The sequence below is a fragment of the Ambystoma mexicanum genome, chromosome 7p (assembly GCF_040938575.1).
Source record: "Ambystoma mexicanum isolate Mex_15411 chromosome 7p, UKY_AmexF1_1, whole genome shotgun sequence".
Taxonomy (NCBI): Eukaryota; Metazoa; Chordata; class Amphibia; order Caudata; family Ambystomatidae; genus Ambystoma; species Ambystoma mexicanum.
The window spans coordinates 755522215-755548486 of record NC_090939.1 but is presented as its reverse complement, the minus strand read 5'-3'; the positions used below and the strand labels follow the sequence as shown (position 1 = coordinate 755548486).

At 44.5% G+C, this 26272-nt stretch overlaps 1 protein-coding gene across 10 annotated transcripts in view; it reads left to right on the top strand.

Annotated features, from left to right (window-relative positions):
* Nucleotides 1-26272, top strand: part of LOC138526302 (LIM and senescent cell antigen-like-containing domain protein 1) — a 548584-nt gene that overhangs the window by 328965 nt on the left and 193347 nt on the right. The window lies entirely within an intron of this gene.

The following is a 26272-nucleotide window of genomic DNA, read 5'->3' as shown; positions in this document are numbered from 1 at the left end:
ATTATTTATTGAAGTGAAATCTGTATAAAGTATTTTGATTTGTGTTTTCCCCAAACAACTTGAGTGATTTATATGTGTAATAAGAGGTTTCATTTTGAGCCACAAAGGAGGTGGCATGCATCGTTTTAGTGTGATCTCTATTACCGATCTTCCAAATAAATACACACATTTCCTACATCTTGGTCTGAGTCTTGGCTCACTTTGGCCACAAGGAGATTTGTGTGACTATAGGAATCTTCAGCAAGGCCAACGTTTAAACGTAAACCAGCATTGCAGGGCTCCTTGATTGGGGGTGGGAAGGAACTACCCAGGCTAAAGGTCGTCTAAGTATAACACAACACTCGCATACATGATGGCTGTCCTTCGGAGCATACATAATGGTAACATTTTCCAGCACATATGGAGTAATGTTCATCTTCAATAACATGTAGGAAAGGAAGGAGCCTGCCCCGAGTCATTATTATTTTTATTCATTCAAAGCCTTATTTTAATTCCTGTGTTCACTCCCCAGTGACACATTGGCCAGCCACAATCAGTCACATTAATGGGTCTTTCACTTCACCTTGAAACCTTGAGTGGCAGTGAGGTAAATGGACTGGCTAAGGGTGAGGCCTCTTTGCTGTCTCACCTGAACCAGGTTTCCCTAACCCTGGATAGCCCTGGAACCAGCCCCACACTGACCAAGAATGCGACTTCATGTTCATCAGTGAACGATGCACCACATCTCTCACTCCTTCTTTGCCACTCCACATAGAGTGATTATTGTATCCGATACTCTACTCCTTGATAGCTGCATCTCATGCAACTATTCCTGGTTGTTGCATGCAGCATATTGATACAGGATTGTTCCAACTCAAACACTGATCCCATATTACTGCATCCTACTAAGTGCTGTTTGATGGTTGCTTCTCCTATTGTGTCTTACCAATTGTGCCCTCATTTTTACACGCATAGAGTGATTGCTTCACCTTACATGCTGCTCCTTGATGGCAGTATTCCATATACGAATCCCGATTGCTACTTCCTAAATATTGCTTTTTTGACTGCTGCATCTCACACTGATTTCAGATTCTTTCATCTCATCTACTGATTGTTGCATCCTACATATTGCTCCTTTTCATGTTTTACTCCTAGATTGCTTCATGGTATATATTACTCCTCGATAGAGGTAGACCCAGAGCCAAGCCGTGCTTTGCTCTTAGGGTCAAACGGAAGTCAAGCTTTTAAGATGCCATGCCTGACTTCGTGTCTTCCCATGTCCCAACATGAGGCATATATTGGCCATCATGCCTCCTCCAATCTCTTAACACTAAGAACAGGGGTGTTGCTAGGTCTGGAAAAGATCCAGGGCCATGCTAGTGCCAGGAATTTCAGGACTCTGAGCTAGCTAGCCCTTTGGCTGTAGCCCCTGATCTTCTATCCAGGGCTGCATCCAAAAGACCTGGGACTATAGTCCGCTCAGCCCTCCACATAGCAATGCCTCTGACTAGCAACCTGCCTTATCCATCACACTCCCCCAGAACACAATATCTCTACCTGGTATTCTGCCCAACCCCCTTTACTCACATCCCACAAATCTCTTTCCTGGCATCCTGGTCGTCGTCCATCCCCATAAACACAGCGCAAGACCCCCTACCTGAAAACTCTCTCCAGCCCTCTTACCGCAAGTATGCCAGTTCTACACCTAGCATCCTGACTCCATACCATGCTCTGCCCCTCCTTAACCCCCACTCCAGAGCACATGTACCCTCCCGGGTGTTCTGCCACCCCACAGAACTCCCTCCAATCTTAATTCTCTTACGGAGCTTCCTGCTCTCCCAATCCCTTCTCAGACAGCACAATAGCTAAACCTTCCATCCCGCTTCCCGACTTCCCTAATTCCCTTTCCCCAGAGCACACATCTCTCCACAGACATTCCTGCTTCCTCACCCGCCCCCCTGCAAGGCAGAATATTCCTTCCTTGTTTCTTGCCTCACTACCCCCTCCCTCCTGACCCCCCCCCCCCCCCCCTCCCCAGACCCTCCAGCAGAATATCCATACCTGCTGTCTGGAGAAACGAAAAAAGAAAAAGAAATCTTGCCTGGCTGCGTGCATGTCTGCATTGTGACCCTCTCCATTATTGTATTTATTTTCCAACTTCATTAAATATCACCATGAGAGCAGTAGGGTTACCAGTCAATTGGTCGAAAACATTTGGTCGACAGGACAATTGGTCGACACCATTTGGTCGAATGCCAAATGGTCGATTTTTACCCCTTTTCCCCAACCCCCTTTTTTTTCTTTTTTCCCCACACGAAAACCCACAAAACACATATATAAAAAAAAAGAAAAAATTCGACCAAATGGTGTCGACCAAATTGCAGTCGACCAGTTTGTTGTCGACCAATTGACCGGACACCGAGCAGTAGATCATATACATTGTAAACCATGAAATCCAGTTAGCGGCCATGCCATTACTTTAGCATAGTTTCCAGGCCACCCAATCTACATTCAGCATGAATTATACAAACTTGAAAAAAATGTATATATTTATATATTTGTGTGTTTGGCAGGTACCACCCCTGTGCTTATCAGTATAGGTGATTTCGGGAGATTGCCGATTTTGTGATTTTTAAAAAATATGAAGTCAGGACACAATATAACATACACAAGGCTATAGCAGACCCCCACGTGCATGTCAGCTAGAGACCCTGGCAACGCCAGGGGGGTACTGCTAGTTTGAGATATAGGTGAATTAGATGATGAGGTAATGCTTTTACTGCAGTCCCTCCTCATGAATTTGAGAGTGTAGATGAAACTCTGCCCATATGTTTGTTGACACTTCTCCCTTTTCCCTCACCCGTCGTTCCATATAACTGATCTCCTTAACTGTGGCCATCTAATCCTACCTTTCGTCCATATTTCATATCAAGGAGGAAAATGGCATCCAGTAATGACTGATCAGCCTCTTACACAGAATCTGTCCCAATGCACCCACCCTCGCACACCTCATCTTTCTTCCGGTTCAAGAGGTAGCTTTGGGTCCAAGTCTTCAATTGGAAGAAGTGAGTCAACCTGCTTGTGCAGTAAGATAGTTTGTCACCTTCACCCACCCACTCTGTAATGGTACAAGCAACAGCAACCCATGTGTAAGATTAGTAGACACATGTCTACATTTAGGACCTGCTGGGGAAGCCCACGGGGTGAAATATATATTTATTCTTGTTGGGGTGCAGAATGCTATGTGCAAAATCTTAAATTGTACCAGTTTAAGAGGCATATTTGGGGGTCGGGGGTGTTTAATGTCTATGCCCATTTCGGCTCCATAAAATCCAAACCGGAGTCATGCTCCCATTTCGCTCTCACACAGTCATGGCATTCCAGCTTAATTAGGGTTTGGTACATCACTGAAATAATCCTCTGTCCCTCTCCAAATTCTGCCATCTCCACCTTCAGGGTAGACACTGGCAGCTCAGCTGGATGGTGTGGCTAGTCTCCCGGCAGCGCCCTTACCATTTTGTAAATTGCAGAACAGTCTGGGTACACCATAGTCTTGTTGGATGTCTGCAAATGATTGGAAACAACCGACTTTTTACAACTGTCAGCCATTCCCAACCTATATGCTCAATTCCCGGGCTGATGCATAGCTCAGCATCTCCATCTTGCTAACAAAGGAACCCCCACCCATTCATCTATTCCCATTAGGGGGCGGGGGGGGAGTACTCACGTGTTCCATGTCTCTTTCACGGAATGTGGGCTTGCTGGCTGGGCGGCTGAGCAAGCACGACTCCTCTCGAGGTTTTACTGGGGCAGTGGCTTACAAAAGATCCTAGTCTGTGTGAGCTACAGGGTCCGGCTGGGCCCGAGCTGTGCCATGTTTGCCCTCATCTACTTCTCGATTGCTACATCTCCTATGCTGCTGCTTGATTGTTGCACCTCATATACTTGATCCCGGATAGTTGCAGCCGGGGGCTGCCTTGCCCATCACACCACCTAGCTGCCTCCAGATTCTCTTCTTTACGTTTGTCATGCATGCCTCTTTCCCTCACTTCTCCTTTTATCTAGCAGCTACTTGTTTCTGCTGCCTTGGCGCTACTATGAAGTACTCTGACACTGTGAATATAGTTATTTAAAATGACAATCGTGAGATTTTGACCTAAATGTGTATGCAGGATATGTGATTCTTCCTCTGATGTACTGGAGTAAAATATATCGATGTATGGAAAAAGATATTTAAAAAGTGAGTTTCATTTTAGGTTGGACAAAAGATTTTCTGGTAAAAATTCGACAGAGCTCCCGACAAAAGGGCACTTGTGTGACTCGCAACTTGCTCAAGGATTCCCTGCTTGGCTATACACAAGCACATTATTGGTGCTTTTTGAGGCTAGACATGGCTGTGCACGTAGGGTTGTATCTTTTCATATGTTGACTAGGCTAGGCATATGATGGCAACGTGGCAAGATTTGAGACTGTAATTGTTGTTCGTTATTTATAACGCGCTTAATACTCAAAGGTTTCCAAGCACGGACCCGGGGGTCGAACCTGTGATGCTCTGCATCGTCTTGCTTCCAAGGCGAGCTCTGTGTCGTCTTGCTTCCAAGGCGAGCGCATTGCTCCTGAGCTATCCTCCCGGGCACTTAACAAATAGTCAAAGCATATTGCAATGAGACATAGCTGGTGGTTTCCGCCTGGTGTGAAATTGCCGTTTTTCTTAAACTGAAGTTTCTTCTTTTTTTTTCTTTTTCGTATTGCTTAAAATGTGTCTGTGGTGCAAGCATGTTTATGTTGAGTATCCAGTGCGCCTACCAGCAAAACAATATTGGTGATGAATTCATAGTATAACTTTGCTGTTACACAAAAAGAATACTTCTGATAAAGCAAGAAATGTAGCACTAATTTATAAATTCATTAGTTCTTATTTAGGACTTTTTCTTATTATTGGCTGCTACTAAGCGGTCCCCTCTGCATGCTGGCGCTTTACAGACGTCCAAATAAAAGAAATCGAACAATAACTTTATAGTGAACCCATTTTTGTATGTTTGTGTGGCGCACTTTGGAGCAGTTTTCTTGTGCACTGAGCTCGGCTGTTGTCCTTCGCACTCTAGAACACCAGAACCACATGAATTGTAACGCAAAGGAGCATGCCTGAACACTGCACGCTTCATACTGTGACGACTGCGCGGGGAGAAAGTCTTTGCTTGGGGCTCGCCGGGAGTGCCGCTACGTCATGGCCACAGTTTACGCTGTTGAATTGTTTACCAAACCTGCCCAAGGGCACCGCGCTGTGTAACTTCCTCTTGAGACGTTCATTATGTGTCATAAGCGGGGCAAGAGCGCATAACATTGGTGGAATGCGGTGTGGCCCTGTCAAGCTGCAGGAGAGGAGTTCACCTTGCACAACAAAACCAGCCTCTTTCTTCAAGGGAGTGCAACGGGGCTCTTATTTTTAAATTCCGATTGACATCTGTACGGAGTGGAGTCGTCAGAACTAGGCAATGACCTTCAATTAGTAAATCATTTGCAGGGAGCATGGTTTACATAATGTTCTAAACCCACTCCCATCGGATGGGAGCATTCTGTGCAACATAACTGTAGAACCCGTCATGCAGCCTGTTCCCTCCACCGAAGAAAACGTAACTATCTCTTAAGAACTTGTCTGTGGCGCTTTTTCAGCTGAAACTGTTTACAAATAGTAAACCAAGAAAGCACCAACAGTAAAAACCTGTAGTTTTGTAAATACCTCTTATTTTTTAGAATGCCACCTAATCGGAGGGTATATTAGCGACACTGAGGTACAGTGAAACTACTGTATGGGTAGTGATCTATTCACTCCAGGAGGCCCAAAAGTATGAGCACCCAATAGAGTCTGCCATTCAGAGCGACTTGCAGGTAAGAAAGGTATGCCGTATGGAACCTTGGAACAGAAAGTTGCTAGTACGTTAAGATGAGGCTGCATTCTTGCCTCCCCGCTACGACGTAAACATCATGGTGTCTTTGTAATTCTATTGCTGCTTCATTTGTTTGCCTCATTTTCCTCTGGATCAGAAATAAATAATAATAATTTGGCACTTATATAGCACTACGAACCTTGAGGCATCTGAGCGCTGCTTATTACCCACGTTGGCCCTGCCGGGAATCGAACCTGCGTTAGCAGGCTCTGCACGGATGTCAAAGCAAGTCGCTGTGCCACTTGACCGGCTTAAATAATAATAGTATATGTGATAAAGAACGCCCTATCGCACTTTATAAGGATATTGCAAGTCACTGAGGAGTTCCCTGTCCACACAGAGGAACGTGGCCACAGGCAGATTCCCCTTATCGGGTCACGGACCTTCGTATTAAATACTTGGCTACTTGCTTTAATTTATTGTAAGCGATATTTCAATTGCTGATACAAAATTGTTGAAGAATCTGTTTTGGTAAAGAAATTGAGAAATATGCAGCTCCTATTGTGCTGCAAAGAATAGTGTAAGCAGTTCCATAAAATGCATCTAAAACGTTTTCGTGTTGTGCTTAAACATTAGCAATAACATGCAGATTCTAGCTCTCCTGTGTTAAACTCCACCAGTGCACAAAACGTACTGCAGAAAACCGCTCTGATCAGTTAATGGCTGTAAAGTATCACAGAAAGTGATTCTACAAGAAAGGGCTCTGAAAAGCTTGTGGTGGCTTGAAGTGCTGCAGCAACAGTTGGAATTCTGCTCTCTGCTTACTCAAGCAGCAGGCATTGTGATGTCACAAATGAAGCGTAATAACTGATTACAGAGCAGTAGGATGTCATTTCCTTAATCCTGGATAGTACTGATGTTCCAACTAGCCTCTAATATATGTGATAAAGTGCCCCCAACAGTTCGTTATTAAGCATATTGTAAGTCACTGAGGTGTTCTGTGACTAAATAGAGGAATGGGGACGAAGGCTGCGTTCTTTCTGGGATCATGAAATGTCCAGAACTATATTTTAAATACAGTATTTCTAAGCTCTATAATAGGGACATTTATCACATTTAGAATGGTGAACCTCTGAGTGCTGGGTTCTCAAACCTCTTCCCGACCGATTGCAGTGCTATTGGACTGCCCCTCAACCCCTTTTTCATGGTCCCCTTTGTGACGTCTTGCATCATTAGCACACCCTTTAGGCCAAGGGATGGCGTGCCCAGCTTCATAGGGCACTTTGATGAAATGCACACTCCACCATGTATCTTTCCTGTTCCTCCTTTCAGTATGAAAACCCCTCAAAGGATTCAGCATCGTTCTGAAATGTGAGTTATGGAGCTGACTTAACACCAAGTGAGTGGTGGCGTGTATTGGATTGGGTGTAGGGTGTCTATTTTGGCCTGTGGCTGTGTGAGATACTGGGGTAGACTTCTGGGAGAAACTGTCGGGGATTTTGACCCCCGATTTAATCTCCTAAAAATGCCATTTGCTTCCCTGGTGGGTATTCGTCCCAGCTGGCTAGTGAGCAGAGCACCTGAGATGGCTCTCTGATGTATCCCTGAGCCAGTGATGACAGGGAGCAGGAACCAGGCTGACTCGGGTAAGTGTAAAAGGAAACAGGCTTTATTCTTCTTAGTTACATAGCATAGTATAAGAGGTAGAAGAGTAGGTGATAAGCCTCTGCCCTGGTTCCTAGTCCCATCTCCCAGTCCCAACCGTCACTCTCTAGAATCCGCAGGCCCCCCACACTCCAAGCTCCACTTAAACATTCAATACAGTCATACCAGGATACCAGCCATTCATCACAGTCATACCAGGATACCACACTCTCCAACTGCCAACCAACATAGTAAGGAACGGCAAATGGCTGCCTACCTCAAGCAGCTGCTTCACTGAACCAAAGGCTCTTGTCTCCCATAGCCCTCAGCACGTATCTGATGCTAATTATTGGAGTCTTCAGACTGCCCCTTCCTTCATCTGCCAATTACCAGTTTCTTGTTAGACAGTGGGTACAATGTATCTGTTTGAAGGAGAAGGAGGCCGTTGATAGTGCCAGTGTGGGGAAAGTGAAATGGGACCTGTGTGAAAGAGGCCAGTGGTGAGATCTCCTGGAGAACACCAGGTTGTTTTCCCTTGTAATGCCAGCTACAAGTGTTGCTGTGATTTCTGGTGCTTTCTGCATCTGCATGTGATCACTTCCCTACCTTGCTGTCATGCTATGATTTGCTGTGAGGTTGCAGGATTGTATGCGCCTGCCCAAATAATGTTTGCAGATTGTACTCCTTGCCTTGTAACAGAATGGTGTGCCAACACTTCTTAACCCCACCTCTTTTGCTCCATATTTGTCGATCACCCACTTCTCCCCAACTAACCGACTCACTGGTAAAATCTCCTACCACAATACACTATGCACACAAAGCCGCCACACACACCAACGCAGGCCTAGCAATTACCACTGGAACTCTAATCATGCTATAACCAAGCTCTACTCTGCATCCGTAGTACACACGCTCATGTCGGGGCTATCTAGACCCAGGGCATCCTAGTCTGAGATATTGAGTGGTCTCCAGATCGCATATGTCCACGTGTCTCTGACAGCCCCATAGAATCCCAGCTGTAGTCCAGTCTCGGGTACTTGTGAACTGCACCCTTTGACACCATAGACTTCGCATCTGCCTCTTTAGCTGTCCTACTTGAGACCGCCTTCTCAGAGCAACACAAACGAGGCCAACCAACAAGGCAGAAGTGCTTATATAAGACCACAGGCTGAACCAAACAGCAAGACTTGGAGGGCGACCCTCTACCTCCATATTCAAGTGGGAGTTTGTTGGGTAACCCAGTGGGACATCCACAGACCCCTCAAGAATATTTTGCAATATAACTCTATAAGAAAGAGTGGACAAAGTGCATTCACAAGCAAAATCCATGTAATCCAAATGTGTTCATTCTAAAAACAGCCTAAAAATGGCTGAAGGGTACATAAATACATTAAAAAATCAATCCAGTGAAAATGTCCTTCATTTTAAAATCTATTTGCCCTCTCCCTCCACGACTATCTCAACACCGCGAGTGAGACAATTAATGACCATAGAAAACAAAGAGAAAGAGAATCCGAGCACAGTCGAATGATCATCAAAGCAGAGTCCAATATTCATTACGGTACTCACTAATTATTTAGTAAAACAACGACATTGTATAAATCAGCCGGTGACTGATTTTTGTGCTCCTTTTGATGAAGCCAAATGAAGTTTTGGACTGTTGTGCCAATTGTAGTGTACTGCTCAGCCTTCCTCGGTGCTAGCGGTTCCTCTGTTTAAACTTAATGTTGAGGACCGAAGTGGGCTCTGTCAATTGTAACGTGTAAAGCACAGTAATGGGGCAGTTCCCAAATCCTCAACGGAGAATAGTTTGCTTCAGTGGTGGTAGAGACTTAGTGGCAGCTCACGCCGTGTTCTGTAGAACACTATTTGGGGAGTTATATATCTAGTCTGTTGTGTCAAAATGACATGGACGTTTGGCACAGCGAGGGGGTTGTTATTGGCATCTTAAGCTTGTCGGTAGCGTCTAAATTACATGACTGTAAGGAACAGCAAATGTGCTATTTTAGGAATCTTAAACAATTTACAAAGTTGTGAATGGTTCACTCTGAGGAAGAAACCTCTGTTGACATTACAGGCTGAAGACCGATGTCGCGGGCATGCGCTAATTCATTGAGCGGTGTTGCTTGCTTGATGCTCACTTTGTTGGAGACCTTTATTTAAAAAAAAAATATATATATATATATATATAAAAAAAAATTACCCGATCCGTGATGTAAACGGGAAGAAGTTGCGGAATGCACTCCCAAAAACAGTAGAGAAAGCCAAGGTGACTCTCTACACTGAGCATACCTTTATTTTCAAGTCAGCATGGTAAGGAAAAAAGCACAGAATACGACGCGTTTCACGGTACACAAACCGCTTGGTCACGTAGAAAAGTGCAAACATAGACAAGGTGACTATAAGAAGGCTCATACATCTCTATCCCCAACACTAGAGATAGTGTCTACATGGTAGTTGAATACTAACGCGATTCCTGCGTGGCTGACATCTTAACACAAGCAAAAGACTGCACAATTCATGCAGGCTAGTTAAAACATGTGAAACATATTGTAATCACGCCACTTCATTTCATTAGTTTCTATTATCGTAGACTGAATACAAAGCTCGTGTGAGCAGTTTCATTACTAGAGAGAGTTAATGCATAGTGCAAAATATTTCCCAATGTTCGTAACTACAATGCATTTGTCGGGCGTTGATAGTCTGTGCCTGCTTTTCATGTTAACGTGAGTGTGTGTCTTCAATTATATACCCGAAAATGTATGGGCAGTGGAACACTTGAAACTGCTGTCCAGAAATGCTGTTAATGAAAAATATGGAAAAATACCATCTGAGCCGTTAAGCACGTCTTATTAGGCTGCCCAGGAAAACTGCTGGAATGTGTAAACAGTATGGGCTTTAATAGCCACCATATTTATACTAACAGCAATGTTGCTGGCCATTCGCAGATTGAAATGAAAGCGGAGGGTAAAAAAAAAAGAAAAGAGGGAAGACCTCTTTACTGGCATCAACAGATAAAGTGCCTAGTGCATTACTGGATAGCACTGTCAACCAGCTACCCTGTGCAAATATGCAAAGCAGCATTATCCCGGATGTAATACTCCGAGTTTGTAATAACCTGTAAAGTGCATAGTGCATTTACATGATAAAGTGCTTAGTGCATGTAAACATATAATCGGCAGTAAACAGTAGACATGTGCAAAATTGCAAAAAAGTGTGTAATGCCAGTCTTCCTATTACACCTAAATTCCAATCCTTAAAACAGTATTAACATAAAGCAGCAAAATCAGAACAGCCTAGTTCCACAACGTCAACCACTAGTATGTGCAAAGAAAGCCAATAGATATTATGGAATCTAGAAAGAGTAGTTGTTTAAAAACAAGGGAGAAAAGGGAATACCTGTTAGAAATTTCCCAATATGTTACGAGCCTTTATGCACTATCAAAGGAACTGAAAATAAAAAATAAAATCAGACACAAAACGATATGCCCAAATTCTAAAAGCTAAACATAAATATTTTCCTCTGTTATGACGGGTATAACAAGGATATCAGTGTCAAATGATCACTATAAACCAACCTAAAATGTGAATCAAAAAGGTTACCCCAATTCATTTCATAAACAGTGCGATCACAAGCGAACCCACCAGTCAAAAAAAACCTTAGTGACCTAAGGCAAGAGGAGACTCGACCATAGGAAAGGGAAACAAATTAAAAAAGAAAATGAAAGAAAGAAAAAGTGAAAGTGAGAAAATATAGAGTATACAAACTACAGTTATGACCTAATATTGTAACATCAAAACCTCTAAAGCAAACGCTTCAACCAGAGTTAATGTGCACAGCTAAATATCAAACTATACACTAAATCTAGTAGACTGGAAAAATACCGAAAAGAACACCCAAAAGGAAAACTAAAAGGGCGGAAAAGAAAAAAATAGTTGTAAGTATCTCAGGAGAAAATGCATGGACAAAATTGCACCACATGGAAAGAACATCTATATGGTTAAGTATTATTACAAAAAAAAAATCATCATAATTAAGTTCCTAAAAAGGTATAGAGTTCTTCATCTAGGTTGTGACCTCTTGGTTTTTAGTTTCTAGGTCCAGGATGCATTTCGTTACCAATTATCTCAATGCCAATTCTCTGTTTCCACCCCTTGGGTGTTTGGCTATGGTGTGAATGCCAAAAAATGTAAAGCCATCCAGTTTTCCATTGTGTACCTCTTTGAAATGCACAGCCATGGGGTAAGTTGCATCCACGTTCTTAATGGCCCTAATGTGCTGGAGCATACGCAGCTTGAGTCTTCCTATAATACTGCCAATGTACCACTTGTCACAGGGACACGTAAGCACATAAACCACGTACTCCGTGTCACAGGTGATTCGTGCCGCGATGGAAATACTCTTGGCCAAAATGGGATGTTCATAGTTAGAGACATCTCTGGCATACTTGCAGGCCTTGCATTTCCTGCACTTGTGGAAGCCTGCAATTGGTATGTGGAGCCAGGTGGAGCCTGTAGATGCAATAGATGGACTCATGAAGCTAGAGACAAGATTATCCTTGAGGGAGACAGAGCGTTGAAATGTAATATTCATCTTGTCGCCCAGAATCGTCCCCAAATGTTCATCCAGCTGTAGGACATGCCAATGTTTACGCATGATCTGTCGTATATGTTGGGAATTGGTGCCATAAGTGAGAATAAGTTGAGTCTGACTAGTGTACTCATCTGATGGTGACAGCACCTTGGTTGTTAAGAGTGTGGAACGATCTTGCTCCCTGGCTTTATGGTAGGCTCTTTCAAGTATTCGTTTAGGGTATCCACCTTGTTTAAATTTGAGAGCCATATATGCACATTCTGCATCAAATGTCTCCAGTTTGGAACAATTCCTTCTGATACGAATAAATTCACCATATGGTATAGACCATTTAAGGGAGGTGGGATGATTGCTTTTCGCGTGTAGCGGTATATTAGAGCTTGTTGGTTTACAATACAGTTCTGTAATAAGTTCTTCCTGAGCCACCTTAACAAGAATATCAAGATACACGATAGCAGTCTTGTTGTGGCTTTCTGTAAACTGAAGATTTAATTCATTAGTATTCAGTGTCTTGACAAATTCCAACCACTCTGAGCTTGTGCCATCCCAGATAATGAATAAATCGTCTATGTACCGCAACCAGAGTATTATTTTAACTGTATAAAAATTGTTCTCTGTGCCCCAAACAACACATTTTTCCCACCAACCCATAAACAAGTTGGCGTAGGAAGGAGCAAATGTGGTCCCCATGGCTGTGCCCTGAAGCTGCACGTAAAATTCTCTGTTGAATAAGAAGCAATTTTTTGTCAGACAAAGATGAATCATGTCCAATATCATTCGACTGTGTGATTAAAAAGTTCATGGACCTTGTGTGAAGAAAGTATTTGCACGCTCGTAGGCCATCTTTGTGTCTTATGGAGGTATACAGGGATACTACATCTAAGGTGGTGAGCAAGTAAGTGGGTTCCCAAGTAATGCCATCAATTGTGTTCAAAAAATCTTTGGTGTCTCTCAAATAAGATGTAAGTGTGGTCACAAAAGACACCAAAGTCTCATCTACAAATTTGGAAGTATTCTCATACAATGCCCCACAGAGTGTCACAATGGGACATCCTGGGGGTTTCCTCATGTTCTTGTGTACTTTAGGCAAAAAGTAGATGGTGGGCATAACAGGGAATCTCGTGTGTAAGTACTTGCACATGTCATCCTCTAGTAGCCCCTTATCTTTGTATGCAGTCAACAAGTCAAAAAGTTTCATAGTCATACCTTCAGTGGGATCTTCTTCCAAATTGGCCTAGCAGGAATGATCATTCAATTTTCTTGAAGCCTCCTTACTGTAATCGACCTGATTCATCACAACGTTTGTACCCTTGTCTGAAGGTTTGATGATACAGTCAAATAAAGTACTGAGATCTTTCAGAACACTTTGTTCATAGCGGGTAAGGTTTCCTTTGTGGCTGTGTCCTCCCGGATTAAACATTGGATTAAATCTGGATTTACACCTGAGTTGACTGGTCCCTGGCCAATCTGTGTATATGTTCATGGAATTCTAGTCTATATCACTGTTGTCCTCAGATGCTACACAGTCTGATCCCAGGTTTATGAGACTGCCAAATGTTGCCATATCCTCAATGTTATCTATGCCAACTTCATTCATGTTTTGGCAAAGTTCAAAATATATGATCAGATATGCACACGAGCACTTTATGGTATTGATTTCCACAAAATGCCATTGATTTTAGCATATATTAAATTGCAAGCACTAAGCACTCTTTGTTTTTAATTGCAAGCAGAAATTGAAATGACATCATGTTCTAAGCACTATACACTTTTTCAATAGCATAACATGTTACTGTATTTTTGCGCAACGCACTTTGTCAAAGCAAGCAGCACTATGTCAAGTTGCACATAAGTACTTTCTTTAGCCATCTCATTATTGCACTATGCATGTTATGTAAATAATATATGGCCCTTGTGCCGTATCACCTTTCTAGTATTATCTTTATATGGTTGGCAAAACACAAAGAAAAGTACAAAACGTATTTGACAATGAAACTTAAGTCTGCATGAATATATATGCTATAAAAATTATGTATCATGTGTCATTAGTGACGGTATCTTCTGAGGCCTCATCTCCGCAAAAAGCAATTGAAATAAGTGCTGTTAAATTACTTTGAAGTTAATTATAAATGGCTCCGATGTAGGTTGCTAAATGAACAACATCAAACATGATGGTTACACCCAATATGGCGCACATGAGAACCAAAAACTAATTTAGTCAGTTTTACTAGTGTGTGTAAAAAAAAAAAAAAAAAAAAAAAAAAAAAAAAAAAAACTTAACTGCCTAATATGCTTAAAGCAGGAAACCCCTTCTGTATGTTCACAATCTGACGAAGCCCGAAAGGGTGAAACGCGTTCTTGTTTGTTTCTCTGTCTACTTCTTCCACCTCTTGGAAGAATAAAGGACTAACGAAACTGAGATTCCATTGTCTGGCTGATATTTTATACATGGAGGCGAATGCCGCTGCAAAGCTGTAATCCGTTTTTTCTCCCTGCTTTTTTTATATAGATGTATACATATATATATATTTTTAGGTGGTCGGTCAAAAGACCGAAAAAAAAATCTCGAAATACAATAATCTCGAATCCAAAATCCCGAAAAAAAAAGTCGAATTTTTTATTTATTTAATTATATGCTTTTTTGGGGTCAGGTAAGTAAAAAAAATGGGTTAAAATAAAAAAAAATAGAAAAAAGGGGGGTTGGGGGGGAACCCCCCCATTTCGAACAAAAAACGTCATTAAAAAAAAATTCGACTTTTTTTTTTTCGAGATTTTGGATTCGAGATTATTGTATTCGGGATTTTTGTTTTCGGTTTTATGACTATAAACCATATTTTTAATGTGTTGCTTTGGCCAAGATTGGAGTCCGTTTTTTGAGATTGCTATCTCAGCATGCTGCTAACCATGCGATGCGACTGCTGATTGCTGATTTAGGCCCAGTGTGTGTTTTATTTTTTTTTTTAATTGTTTTTTTTGTCTCTGGATCAGGAAATTTAATTGGCATTTCAGTCTGTTATTGAATGTGAGTTTGGATCAAGCAGGCGACGTGAATAGTATTAATTTAATCCGGAACTAGTGGGCAAAGCGAGAATTAAGTTTTCGTAAAGACATGCCCGGAATACACGTTTCCTTTGTATTTTGAACTGCCCTCTGTTCCTGCCACTAGGAGGCGATGCACGCTTATAAACCCGTGAGGGATTCTACTCGCAAGTGTTGTGGTCGTTTCTGTCCGTCAGACTAATAGCCACTAGCTGCTCTGATGGGTCAATTTTTTGCTGTATCACTCACGAGAGCACCCGTTTCATAAACACGCACAAGAGTGTAGCTTTTTAAAATGTTTAATATCGCGGCCATCATTGAAACGTGTGGGCAGAATGGGGGCTCGATGTTGCAGATAAGGATCACAACAGGGCTTTGCCAATTGGAATCCAATTGACTGCCCACTGGTTCTTGCATCATTCCGGATAATCCTTTGTATAAACGTCAGTCCTATCGCAGTGTGTTTACACATAAAGATACCCATCAGACCGTTGTGCTCCAGCAGTGTATTTTTGAAGCTTACGATCCAGGGTGCTTTTCGTTCATTGGCAGATTGTGCGCTGGCTTTTGTGAGTGAGAACAATGTTTTGATCCACAAATACTAGGTGTATTTTTTTTATTTTTTTTTAATACTTCGAGATATATTTTTTCCTCGGAACAGTGTAGTGTGTAAATGATATTGTTTAATGGGGTGCCAGAAGTCAGTGGTGAAAACTGAGACATGGATTAAAAACCATTTAAATGCCACCGGCCTTCCTTACCCCGAGGGCAAGTAACTCAGTGGGTGATCAGACACTCCAGCAAAATGTGCTGCTCCCCTGCTGTGGGCCTAATCCGCCCCTTCCTTGGTCCCACCCTCCACTTGTTAAGGCCTAAACACCTACACAAGGGCAATACATCAGTCCCGTGTAGTAAATACTGACTCTACAAACCCCCCTCTACAAATCTAATCTCCTGGCAGAACTCCAACCAAATTGAACAAAATAATGTAGCCCCTTACAAACCTACCCCTCGCACCCAAACAACCCACCAGCGCATTCTCACCGTGTTGCCTCTTCCTTCCTCACTCCCCATGGAAACTCCTAAATAATCCTTAACATGAGCTCCGCCTCGATGTTCTCAATAGTCATGACTATCTTCAGAAAACCACCTTGACTGCTGCTTCTTGGATTAAATATGGCTCATGCTTGACCACATACACCACCTTCCCCAATTGATCTATGGGAAAGGGGTATTACAACCCTCTTCAAAAACACAAACCAGCTGTATCCGGAGGCATGTACTCCATTGGGTGAACAGAACATGGACCCATGCATTGGTGAACTTCCCTTGCCTTGCTCACCACCTGGCCCATATGTATCCTGTGGTACCAAAGCTCCCCCTCCACTCAACAAGCCTTGCTCAACTCCTCCACAGACCCTTTTGGGGCATGGGCTACTACAGTGGACCAAGTGGAGAGTTGAACTTTTCTCTTGGATCCAGCCCTCCCCGACCCTAGGGCAGGTGTCTGCAATCTGTGGCTCTCCATATGTTTTGGACTGCAACTCCCATGCCCCCACACCATTGACTATGCTGATTAGAGGAGGTGGGTATTGTAGACCCAAACGTCTCAAGAGACAGTTTGCAGAACCTTGCCTAGCAGATGCCATCCCCCTATCTTCTGGGAAATGGTGCTTTGACTGGGAGTTTGGTAGATGTGGAGGTTGACTGTACTACCACACATGGTGGTATTTATTTACTGCACACGTTCTGGTATATGCTTTCTTATTTCTATAGTGGAGCTCAAACTTTCTCTTTGGTGGGAATTCTGTCTTCCTCGTGGTTCCCTGACAGGAAATGAACACATTGTTCACATTCCTGGCTTCTCACAAAATAGTTCAACCTCTGATGCGGAAATTCCCGAGCGCTGCAAGATTCTCACGAATATGACAAGGGACTAGCAACGGATGGCCTACGTATAGTCATAGTAGATACACAATTGGCTTTGAGCAATCCTACTGGCAACAGATCAAAGAAAATTCTCCCTCCACCATGTGCAAAAGTGTTCTTTGTGTTTTGTTTTTTGGGGTGTTTGAGGGTGTGTTACTCTGGACTTAATGTCAATTGTGCATGCTCAACTGGACGGGCGAGTTCATTAGATACAATCATGTATACATCAATAATTTGGTGATTTGCTGAGCATGGCTTCCAAATGGCCCTGTCACTCAGCCAGCACTTTACATTTCTTTTACCCCATTGCAAACCTGGGCCAACAAGTCATGGCATTTAAAGCCCAAGAAAGCAAAGTGCTATTGGCTGAAAAGTGAAGACTGGCTGGGTGTTGCTAGGTCTGGAAAAGATCCAGGGCTGCGCTAATGTCGGGACTGTCGGGACTCGGGGCTAATTAGCCTTTTTGATTGTAACCCCTGAGCTTCTATCCAGGGTTACAACCCAAAGACCCGAGGCTATAGCCGCCCCCCAGCCCCCCAGCAACGCCTCTGGCTGAAACCATCTCATGACATGGACCCACTTGGAAACTATGGCCGGGGTCTATCCTGCCACCATTGCCTTGGATGTAGTCTGCGTGTCATCTGGGTGCAGCAACACTATCTACACTATCAACACTATCTATCTCGGGCTGGCTATGGGTAACATGTTTTTGATGCTGAATGCTTAACTTTTGTTGCCAACTCTCTTCCGCATCGCTGCCAGTCTTATGGGGGGGCATGATGGTGATAGTAACCTTGGGGCACAGCAGTGAATAGGGAAAGACCATTGTCTGTGACAAGCCCTCCGAGTTTAGTTGTTTTCAATGTTGTGTGCCTTGTGGTCTTGAAGGTGCAGTTGCAGAAGCCAGAAGAGATGTTTTGGGCTGAGATTGCTTTACTGTCTGCAGCTTCTATTGTTTCCCTCAGGGTTGGAGGGAGAAAGGCTAGTGGCATGCTCTTTTTGCTTGATGTATCCCCATAGTCAGAGCATGCCTAGGGGATATATATATGTATCGGTTTGGTTTATGGTGTGATTTATGTGGTCCCCCAGTGCCGAGAGAGAGATTTTTTGGTGCTGGTAGAACATCATATATGTGTTGCTTGCCAGCTTGACTCTAGTTTACTTATTGGAGTGAAGACAGGGCCCTCTAGTTCAGCTCTGATTGGGACCTCCCTGGTTCAACTCTGGACTCCATCTATAAATGATCTGGCTCCCCCATCTCTATGCAGGCGATTCTTACGAGGGGGGTCATTTACCAGCTATTGAAGATTCCTACATAGGTCACGAGTAAAGCAGGGTTCCTGATGGGACAAACTGGCCGCTGTACTGCACATAACCAGCAAGCAGCAGGAAGATCACTTTCCAAACGAGGATGCGGGTAATGAGAGATGAAGAGCACTTTCTAATGCGCATGTGTGTCAGGGGTCACCCCCACCGCCCCCTGGCTAGTACAGGTTTGCCCGAAAAGACCGGAAAAAAAGACTCCATGCACAATTCGGAATGGGTGAAAAGACTGAATCCCAAAATACTGAACATGGGGATTGGGGGTGTCCCCTGCATACATTACATGCATGGCAGGGGACTAAATGCAAACCAGTGGGGTTCACAATTTTGGAATTCGATCTTTTGGTACTCGACCTCTTAACATACATCTGGCTTGTACACGTGCAATACATGCCTTTGCTCTCCGGATGGGAGAGCTGCAGCTCGATTACATTTCAGACTGGGATTTTCAGATTTGTTTCTGCTTAACTGCATGTGGTCTTCCTTTTGCTAACAATCCTCTCCTTGCCTGGCGATCGCAGCCCTGATAACTTATACACCATTATTATTGGCCCTCATTTGTGTACACATGCCGATCTTTCTTCAGAAACACTTTCTGACGCCTTCTATTACACGGGACACAAATCCACCTACAACCACAATATTGATGTTTATTAAAGAGGGGCCTTCATGGGTCCAAGAAGATCTTTTGATTTCAGAGCTGTCTGGCTTGCCTTCCATCTATGGCCCGAGCTACAGCCAAACCTATTACCACAGCTTGGTGGTTTGAGGAATCTTCTGCAAGATCTGTTGGTAGATTTGCCACCGGTGAGGTTACTGTGAGTAAATGTGCAGGACACAGGTGGCCATCGAATTCGGCGATGAGGTGACGGGGCAGCCTTTTTTCAACCGCATGTGGTCTATTGTAGTGAGTAAACCTCTTACAGTGCTTCAAAGCCACAAAGGGGTGGCAGGACATGTTGATGGAGGGAGGAGTGTGTATGCATAGCACTAAAATATGGTGAGCCAAACTCGGGATTGACTTTTTAGTCAAAAATAATTGATATGTTAATACATGTCCAGTAGGCATGGTCAGAAAAACGGAATAAAAAATATACTGCAAACACACAGGAACATCTACAGCCAGTACCCCAAAAAAGCTCACGCCCTATTCAGTTATAAAACGTATATGTACAAACACATGCACGTGAAGAATGAAATGCAAAAAACAGGATATTGCCCGGTTGCATTCTATAATCCGTGTAAATCTATAAACATTTGGAATGCCAGTGTAATGTGCAACCTATCACTAAACACAAAACGAACATTAACACTAAAGGTAATGTAAAATAAACACATTTTTGGAACCTTCACTTCTCTTTTCAAATGGCAAGTAGCAAGTAACATCTGCACATAGTAAATGGTTTATTTAATGAAATGGGAATGAGTTGATGACGTATTTAATACTTCCTTTGGTATTGTTTTGTCTGCTTGTCTAATGTTTAAATGCATTGTTTTATTTATGGATATTTAAGGTTGTAATTTATTGATTTTTAATGTTATATTAAGTGAATTCATGCTGTATGATTGTAAAGTTCTTGATAGAACTAAATACAATATATTATATAGATTGATTTGATATGATATGGCATTTATAATGCACCTAAACACAAGTGTTTGAAGGCGCCATAAGGCAAGGGAGGGGAACAGAGGGAAGACGGAGGCAACAATCTTATTGGGCCTGGTGACGTTTAGATTGCGCAGGCATCAGGTGTGAAGTGCTGGTAGGGGGCTGTTGGGATACATAAAACAGTCCCCGAGTGCGAGGGTTGCCAGGGGGGCATTGCAAATGTGCAACTGGCGGGGTGGGGACCTCGGCCTGAGGTCAGAGGGCAGCCAGATAACCAGTGCAGTTTCTGTTTCAGCCAGGAGATCAGCAGGGGAGAGGAGGAGAGAAAGTAGAAGCAAAGAGGAAGTGCTTGAGGTGCTTCCGGAACCAGAGATGGTTCTCTTCAAGTTTCAGAGAGGCAGGGAGGCTGTTCCAGAGGGAGGCCCCAGCCGAAGAAAGAGATCTACCACCAACTTGTTGCTTGGAGAAGCGACTGACCCTGAGGGAGTTGGAGTCAGATGAGCGAAGAGCTTGAGAAGGAAGATATTTAGGAAGAGAGTTGAAAGTATTGAGGCCTCAGGCCCCAGAAGGCCTTGTGGACAATGCAGAGGGTTTTAAACTTAATTCTTGCAGCCACTGGGAGCCTGTGAAGAGATTTCAGTCCTGGTGAGATGCGGTCCCTGGGTTTGAAGCCAAGGACAAGTCTTGCAGTCCTATTTTGGATGATTTGCAGAGAGTAGAGGCAGGCGGATTTAGAACGAGGCTTTTGCAGTAGTCCAGCCTAGAGAGAACCAGAGCTGTAGAGACAGTGAGCTTCTGTGGGAAATAGAGGAATAGAATACCACCTCTGAGGAGGTGCAGCTGGTAGTGTGACTTCTTAGAGTCATCAGAGATGTGTGCTAAGCAGGAAAGTGTGGAGTCCAAGATGACCCTGAGCTTTTTAGCCTCACAGGTGGGAGCAGTAAGGGGGCCAAGAGGCCGGCTACAGAGACAGGAAAGGAGGGAGCAGCTGTGCCGATGAGGAGAATCTGTCTTACTGGCATTAAGGCAGAGATCATTGGCAGTGCACCACTCCTGGATAGCAGATCCTGGGAGTGAGTTGTTATCCGCATAGCACTGAAAGTTGGGGCAGAGAACGGCAATCCGGTGGGCAAGAAGTGCCAGGTATTGGTTGAGCAGACAGGGAGAGTGGTTAGTAGACCCCTGGGGAACACCACAGGTAGAGATAGAGGAGAGGAAGGACCCAAGTTGGACCTGGGAGGGTCAATCAGAGAGGAAAGATGACGGCCAGGGCCTGATCGGTGATGCCCAGGTGATCAAGGAGACTGTTGAGCAGGATGGCATGGTTGACCGTGTCAAAGACAGAAGAGAGATCAAGTAAGATGAGGACACAGGGGGTGTTGGAATCAAGGTTGGAGAGCAGTTCTTCACGGATGTTCAGGAGAGAAGTTTCCGTGCTTTTGGCAGCTCGGAAGCCAGACTGATGTTCATGGAGACAACCAACAGATTCAGTGTGAAGATTAAGCTGGGTGATGGCCAGCTTTTCAAGGAGTTTGGCCAGGAAAGGAGTGATGTAAATTGGGAGATAGTTAGCCGGGCAGGAAGGGTTTATTAAGAAGGGGGTGCACAAGGGAGTGCTTTGGGGGTGGGGGGCACATCAGTGGCGAAGGAGTGGTTGCAGAAGTCAGCCAGAGCAGGAGCCAGGGTGTCAATATGGACCTTGATGGTTTTGGAGGAACAGGGGTGAAACTGTCTTGACAAGACTTTCATAGATCAGACTTGTCTAGAAACCTCGTCGGGAGGGAACAGGGGAAAGACTGAGAAGAGGGAGGAGAGGTTGCCGAAACCAGGCCAGAGGAAGAGCAGGGAGTAGAGGGAGGAGTGGGAGTGGAAGAGAGGACAGGGTGGCCTGAGTTTTAGAGATGAAATGTGAATCCAGGGCCGTGCAGAGGGCCTGGCAGGGGACAGGAGATGTAGAGACTGCAGCAGGATTGGCCAGCACCTTGCAGATATTAAAGAGTTTGGCTGTGTTGTTGGATGCCGATTTGTAAAGATTAAATCTTTACAATGCGTACACCAACAGTACAACAACAACCGGCTTCTCTTGGCCCTCTTCCTGCTCCCACCTGTGAGGCTAAAAACCTTGGGGTCATCTTAAACTCCACACTCTCCTTCGCTCCTCACATCTGACGTCTCTAAGAAGTTACACGACCAGCTGCACCTCCTCCAAGGTATTCTTCCTTTCCTCTTTCTCCCAGAAGCTCACTTTCTCCAGAGATTTGGTTCTCTAGGCTGAAATACAGAAGCTCACTGTCTCCAGAGATTTGGTTCTCTAGGCTGAAATACTGCAACAGCCTCTTTCTAAATCTGCCTCCCTCTACTCTCCGCCCTCTGCAACTCATCCAAAATAGGACTGCGAGACTTGTCCTTGGCCTCAAGCCCAGGGACCGTATCTCTCCAGGACTGGCTCCAGCAATGGCTCCCAGTGGCGGCGAGGATTAAGTTCAAACCCCTCTGCATTGTCCTCAAGGCCACTTGGGGCCTCGGGCCTCTATACCTTCAACTCTCGCTTCGTAAATATCTTACTTGTCGAGCTCCTCGCTCATCTGCCTCCAACTCCTTCAGGGTCAGTCGCTTCTCCAAGCAACTATTTGGTGGTAGATCTCGTTCTTTGGCTGGGGCCTCCCTCTGGAACAGCCTCCTTGCCTCTCTGCAACTTTAGGAGAGCCATCTCCGGTTCTGGATGTACCTCAAGACATTAATCTTTGCTTCTGCTTTCTCTCTTCTTCTCCCCTGCTGAATTCCTGACTCAATCTGCACTGGTCACCTGGCTACCCTCCGACCTTGGGGCCCAGGTCTCCTCCCAGCCATTTGCACTCCTGCACTGCCCTCCTGGCAACCCTTGCTCTCGGGGGCTGTTTTCTGTATCCCTACAGCCCCCTACCAGCACTTGTCACTTGATGTCTGCACTTACCCTGGCACTTGCCACCTGCTGGCCATACTTTTTATTTGTTTTTTATTTTATTTATATCACTGTTGATCCCTTGTACTGCACTCCCCACCACACCCCTTTGTCCCCCCATACCTCCTCGCACTTTTCCACCCCCCCCCCCCCTTCACTTGCACGATCTCAATGTCACCTGGCCTAGTAGGATCGTTGTCTGTCTTCCCTCTGTTCCCCTCTCTTGCCTCGTTGCGCCTTGAAACACTTGTGTATAGGCGCGTTATAAATGCCATATCATATAATATTAACCATTTAAATTACCTCAAAACATACAACCACAATTGCATCTTAAATTAAATGAACTCGAAACACGCAGACAATTACTAAAATAACTAGTTCAAAACATATACTCTTAATAACTTATGCAAAGCACATTTCGCACCAAGCAACAAACTCCCAACAAATACATACGCCATCCGTATACAAAGTAAACACAAACTACTGTTAGTGTGGAGCTAACATTTCAGCAATGTTGTTTTTAGTTTGAGTTAATTTTTTTTTTTTTTTTTGTTTAACAGGATACATCTTATTTTCGGCGTTCCCAATGTTTATAGCCTTTTTTTTCCACCGAGGTATGGCTAGAGGTCGGTTCCGGAATTGATTATGATTTAATGATGAATATGTTTTTAATCATCGTTGAGCCATTACCAATTTACAAACGGACCTGCAGTCTTTCACAGAGTATTTGATGCTAATGCTTCTCGTTTCCTGCCCTGGATGGGTTGCCTTATCACAAAGGTGGAGAGGGCGTCCTAATTATACCACCATTTCCAACTCTGCTCAGCGAGAGCTTTGCAGTGGCCAGAAGGTAACCCGCTCCCATGTTTTACAAATAGGGGTAACTGAGGCACAGGTCTTCGACCGCAGGTCACTCCACCCTCCTCCATGTGAGCGGGTCCCACCAGGCAGCAGAAGCTGCTAGTCTTGTAACTATCCGTTCAGAACATCACCACTACTAACCAACCAGAAACCAGTGGCAGGAATCCCCAGTCCGCCTTGAAATGGTACCTAAAAATAAGGCTGCGTGCTGAATAACGTGTCTTCACCACTTGTGTGTGGATTTGAACTGCTGTGCCATATGTGGTGACTCCTTTCTCACCAATTTTAAAGTTTCATTTTCATTCCCTTTATAAAATCTACATGCATTTCGACTCCTTCAGCGGTGGTTCGGGAATGGCTCCCCCCTTGAACCCAGCGAGAGTCAACTCGTGGAAAATGGATCGGGAGAAGCACCATTTCAATGCTTGAGGTAGCGGAAGTGGAACATTTGTAGTAGTGTTTTAAGTACATCGCAGACTCCGGGGGTTCATGCATTATATTGGGGCATTTGCTGGCCATTTATTATATGCCATGACTGCTGGGATGTTTAGTTACGAGTGCACTGAAGATCGGATATCGTTATCCAGGGGCAAGCTGCAGGACCTCTTGCTGGCAAGATGATGTTACAAGATGGGGCGGTTCCATGCGTTTTGCAGCTGTCAGTCGGAGGTCAAAAGCATTGCAAGTTTAAAGTCCCCTTTGGTACAGTAAAACATGAAGAGGCGGCGCTGCCCAGACCCAGGCCACACAGGGTGTATGCCCAGGGTGCAACCAACAGTTGGTGGTAAAAGTAATACGTGTGGTCCATTAACCAAGGAGGAGAGGTAGTGTCACATTTCATAAGGCAGGACGAATTGCCTCGGCCTTGGGAGAAACCTCATACTTTATGCATCTGCAAGTATAGGTGTACCCTCCTCCATCATTCCTGTCTACATGGGGGCAACAGGTGTGCCCGAGATCAAAAAGCACCTAGAATGAGCTCAAGGGCCTCCAGGTGGGTCACAAGTAAAATTAAAAGCTCAACATTGTGCACAAAGCCGTAGTCCCCCATCAAATTGCAAAAAAGGAACTTAGGGGCGAAGTAGGATGGAGGCAAGAAAATGTGCTAAAGGGGCAAGAAAAGGAGCTAAATGGGGCTGGCGGGTATAAAGGCAAAGGTTGGGGCAATAAAAGGGCCTAAAGGGGTTGGAGGGCAAGAAAAGGAGCTAAATGGCCTGGGCACAACAAAAGAGGCTAAAGAGGTTTGAGGCTAAAGAAGTCATAAAAGGGGGCTGCGGGAGAAAAGGGACTGAATGGGCTATAGGGGCTGGGGCAACAAATGGGGTTTGAGGTCAACAAAAGGGGCTAAGGGGTTGCACCGGTCTTTAGTGTATAGTGGAGAAGAAAGAGGACTGGTGGCCCTCAGGGCGAGGTGGAATTGTGGATGGTGGGACAGGGAAGAGAAAAGGGGCTATCGGCACTCTGGGTGAAGGGCGGGCAATTGTTGATGAGGGCAAGGGGGAGTAATGGGGTCAAACTGGGTGACGCTGAGGCCATGGTGGGGGGTCGTGGAAGAGCAGAGTCACTTACCCGTGTTAAAGTTGCTGCTTCAAGGAAATGCATAGATTTGCTGTTGGACCCCAGCCAATCAATAAGTCGAGATGCTTTTAAGCATTGGTTCTGCTTGTCGCAGGAAGCGGGTGGGCCTTGTGGCTGGCTCCTACTTTGAGTAGACACTGACCCGAAAGGGGGTGGGGCGGTGAGGACAAAGCCCCATTTTTGACCCGGGGCAGCCGCAGCCTCACCGGGATCACCCAGCTCTAGTTGGCATGGTCAAGAGGGAACAGGGCAAGATTGCTTTTGAGTGTCTGCGTGCACAACAGAAGACGCTGGGCTCTGTGTGCTATTATGTTTTTAAGTGATTTGAAATAATAGTACTTTTATGCACAACTATGTGCAGCAGATTGGAGAAAACTCATTGATGTGGCCTTTTCCCTGCATCTTTTTAAAATATTGTGCACGTCCCCATACCTCCCTTCTATGCCCCCAAACCTCACTACCCTAAAAAAACAATTGAAAATGTACATATACCCTGCCCTACCCCCTCAAAAATGCTGTGAAAAAGTGCGGTGAAGCGGACGTTCGCCAAGTGGTGAAACGGCCACAGTGAATTGAACAGGTACCATGTGCCAATGGCTTTGAAACGTTGTCTTGCCTGACCTATGTACTGAGATGCTAGTGCACCTGTTGATGTATCTCACTACCTAACCTTTTGCCAAAGCCATAGTTATGGGTATAGTGAATAATGGCTTGGATTTTTGATTCCTTATATTTAAGGAGGTATGTGTATCCAGAAGAATTCCATGCTCCCCTGGAGCGAAATACGCTGGTGGGAGAGGTATGGTGGGTGTCCGGACATTTCATCGACAACAATTGGTCGACAGGACATTCGGTCGACGTAATTTCGTCGAAAACCAAATGGTCGA